The sequence below is a fragment of the Mandrillus leucophaeus genome, unplaced genomic scaffold (assembly GCF_000951045.1).
Source record: "Mandrillus leucophaeus isolate KB7577 unplaced genomic scaffold, Mleu.le_1.0 Scaffold1583, whole genome shotgun sequence".
Lineage (NCBI taxonomy): Eukaryota > Metazoa > Chordata > Mammalia > Primates > Cercopithecidae > Mandrillus > Mandrillus leucophaeus.
Window position 1 is genome coordinate 286,779 of NW_012101569.1, and position 4,322 is coordinate 291,100.

A 4,322-nucleotide genomic window follows, 5' to 3' on the forward strand; every position below is an offset into this window, starting at 1 on the left:
CAGGTTGAAGTGCAGTGGCACAATCTCGGCTCATTGTAACCTCCGCCTCCTGGGTTCAAGTGATTCTCCTGCCTCAGCCTCCTGAGTAGCCGGGATTACAGGCATGCACCACCACGACTGGCTAATTTTTTGTATTTTTGGTAGAGGCAGGGTTTCACCATGTTGCCCAGGTTGGTCTTGAACTCCTGAGCTCAGGTGATCCACCCACCTCAGCCTCCCAAAGTGCTAGGATTACAGGTGTGAGTCACCGTGCCCGGCCTGAATTTTTCTTAGAATAAATTCTAGGAGATGAAATTTCAGCCTCAAAACCTATAAACATTTCTATAGCCCCTATGAACATTACTACTAGAGTATTCATAAATTGGCTTTCCTAGTTGGTCACATTTTATTTTACGAAATGAAATGTAGTAAGAAAGAACTTGTGGGAGTAGGGGGTACAATTCTAAATTTCACAGGCCTGAACCTGTTTGTAGAAGGCACAATACCCACTATTTTCCCAGAGATAACGTAGGAAATGAAAGAGAGTGAGGCTGGCTTGGTTACAATGGTAAGTAACAGCTATTATTACTATGGATTAATGCATATTACAGACTCTATCTGAAGGAATTTGGTGGTCTGGACTTTTAGTGAGCAAAGACTCCCTTTCTCAAGACATCGAGACTTAGTTTACAACAACCACCTCCAAACAGCAAAAATTCTATTGGCATTGGGGTTTAAAAAACATACTGCCTTTAAAAATTGGTTTGTTAGGTGCCCAGTTACGTGCCCAGGAGAGAGAACTGAGAGGAAAATTTCACTCAAATGCATCAAACTCAGTCTTAAATTACTGAGAGGAGAATAAACTAATTTCATGCAAATATATTTTTAGACATACTTTTTACACTGAATTTTCATTATGAATGTGATTAATGTATTTTCCATTACCATATTTAACCAAGAAGGTTTTGTGCGATTATGATTCCATTTGTGTAACTTGTAGACTTTGGCAAGCAGTGAGGTGGAGGAGTGGGTATGCATGCTAGCAGATTTGGGATATCCTTTGTGGACATCATCATAGAAGAAAAAATGTCTGAATACTACAAATCTGAAGTAAAAGGTCAGATAATTCACAATCATGAATTAAGCTGCCACCCAGGCAGACCCAACAATATTAAATTACAATGTCAACAGTATTGTGGAAACGCTCTGCTTTCCAAATACCAGAGTAAATTCAGCCCTAAGAAAGTTAGCCACAGGTGTTTATTGAGCATTCAGTATGACCTCAGCCACTGCCTCAGGCACCTTGGGGAGATTGACAAGCAGCATGTTTCATGATGTTGAAGAAAGAGTGATGACAAGGAATAGGAGACATGAGTTATCATTCTGACTTTGTGCTCCATGAGTAAATCACTTCCTCTTTGGGTCTTAATTTCCTCTTTTGGAAAATGAGAAGATTAACATAGATCCACCATAGCCGGTAGGTTTTATCTCAGATATAACACCACTGAACTTAGAGTGGCTGCCTGGAGTGCTGTGATGGAAATAATCCTAAGGCAATGTGTGGGCTTAGGGGGACAACACTCTTCAATAACATAGCTACGTCTCTATAGGTTTACAATGGAGCAGGAGTACATGTGCTATTACTTACTGACCTTGGTCTCATGAACTCAGCAGCTCTGAGATTTGTTGACGTTAATGAAGACAAAATTCTTGCCTAAAGTAAGCTAAAATCTGGGTTGGGGAGATAAGACCAATAACCACAAATTACAGTGAATAATCAAGATAAAATAAGTATAAGGGCTAATTTTTTCAGTAAATACAATAAATATCAAAACCAGAAAAAAAGAAGATCAATAAAGACTTGAGTAGTTAAGGATATTTTCTTGGAGGAAAAAAACACTTTAGCTGAGACTTAAGACCAGGGCATGATAATAATATGAGTACTAAAACAATACTAAATACTGAAAAGATAATATAAATATTTCTAATTGTATAGCACTTTAGAGTTTACACATCATTTTGGCATATTGCTGAATTTTAAGAGGATTTCAAATGTGTTTTATGCTTTCAGAATGTTTTATAATTTACAGTGTTCACAACCATTATAACACTTAATCTCAGAATAATCTGAAAGGTAGGCATCATTGGCCCTATCTGATAAATGAGGAGTTTAGTAAAGTTAAGTGACTTATTCAAGAAATGTCACTAAGTTAATAAAGGGCATAGTTTGTAAAAGACCTAGAGTCCAAACCTGGACTAAGGTAGGTCTATCAGTCAGGATTGAACATAAAAACAAAGTAAGTGTTCACTAATTCAGAAAGACTGATTTTTATATAACCATGGTAACCAGAAGTCACCAAAACTGATTTTAAACCTGTTCTATTGATCAACGACTTGTCTCAGTGACTGCTTTTGCAAGCCAACCAATCAGTGTCAACCCTCACTTCTACAAAGTCAGCCAGGCTGCATGGACTCATTTCAATAAACATGCCTCTGAGTGCCAATCAACAACAGTCTCAGAGAGTGCTTCTGCAGATATTGTCAACACATTTATGTCTCTAAATGTCCTCCAATCCCTGAAATCCATGCTTCCCCAGAGCCTTATATAATATTAGCAGAAGGTTCTGCTCACAGAGAATATGCCTGACTAACATAGCTCTCCCTTTCAATAGTAAACAATACATTTACTTCCCACTCACCCCAGATATTGAGTGCTGGTCTCATCACCCTTTGACAAGGTCAAGTCATGAAAACAGAAACCACTCTGGGTATTTCAAACAAAGTTAATAGAATGAATTGCTTACACAGGGTTGGAAGGACTGTGACAGCACAAAAGGGACAGTGAGGTAACCCACACATTAATAGCTCTAGGTGAGCAAAAAGTTTATAAACTATTGGTGAGATGAAAATGTGTACTCAACTCATGACAAGCCTTCTTTCAGGCACTGCTCTATGGGAAAGAACAAGACAAATGAGGTCCTGGGTTTCATGGGGTCCACATCCTAGGTGGGGTTAAAGATAGACAGTCTAGGCCAGGCGCGGTGGCTCATGCCTGTAATCCCAGCACTATGGGAGGCCGAGGCGGGCAGATCACCTGAAGTCAGGAGTTTGAGACCAGCCTGGCCAACATGGTGAAACCCTGTCTCTACAATACTCTTTTGTATTGTCTCTAGAAAATACAAAAATTTGCTAGGCGTGGTGGTGCGTGCCTGTAATCCTAGCTACTCAGGGGGCTGAGGCAGTAGAATCGCTTGAATCCAGGAGGCAGAGGTTGCAGTGAGCCAAGATCATGCCATTGCACTCTAGCCTGGGTGACAAGAGTGGAACTCCATCTCAAAAAAAAAAAGATGAATAGTCTAAAAATAAAGCAAGATAAACAAGGGAAATTCACATGCAGTCACATGACGACAATACAAGAGAGTGAGATGATGGAGACTGGGGGTCAGGCAAGGCCTGTCTCAGCAGATGGAGCTCATGCTACGCAGCTCAGGGCCACCCTGCCAGGCCTGGGGTGAGAGCATCTGGGCAGAGGGAACCATCACTATGAATGCCCTGACCACTGGTACCAGAAAAGGTTTTGTGCTCTTCCCTGTCACCAGTCCTTCTGTGTCAAACTATTCATTCCTAAACACCAATCTCACTGAAATAAACATTAGCTATATCTTTGTGAAAGCTTTTCTTTCTTTTTTCTTCAAATAATGGGTGTATTCCACATGTTTATTTTTGTCTTCTCACCATTTCCATGTCTGACCACCACTACTACTATGTCCCATAGTAACATTTCACACATACTTAAAACCAAGCAAAGGGCAGAGTTCTACCTTTAAATACCACACAGCCGTTTCAGACAACACATTCTTGGCAATGGAATCCAGACATTTCTCAAACATGGTAGGGAAAGTTCTCACCCTGCGTTATAAAAAGGACAGCCAGATATCAACTGTTACACAAATGAAATAAGATGGAAAAATGTGAACAACCTGTTTAAACTATTCTTAAAGAGGCTTCCTCCACTGCCAGAGATCTCAGATAGCCTCCTGGTCAGTCACCCGGAAGCAATTCTTCACATAACTGATGAACCTCGCCTCCACTTTGGGAAGAAAACCACCTTCATCGGTCAGGCGTGGTGGCTCAAGCCTGTAATCCCAGCACCTTGGGAGGCCGAGACGAGCGGATCACGAGGTCAGGAGATCGAGACCATCCTGGCTAACACGGTGAAACCCTGTCTCTACTAAAAAAAATATGAAAAACTAGCCGGGCGAGGTGGCGGGCACCTGTAGTCCCAGCTACTGGGGAGGCTGAGGCAGGAGAATGGCGTAAACCCGGGAGGTGGAGCTTGCAGT

The 4,322-nt window shown here is 41.3% G+C and overlaps 1 pseudogene; it reads right to left on the reverse strand.

Moving 5' to 3' along the window:
• Window positions 1-3,974: 3,974 nt before the first annotated feature.
• Window positions 3,975-4,322, reverse strand: part of LOC105536378 — a 6,728-nt pseudogene continuing 6,380 nt past the window's right edge.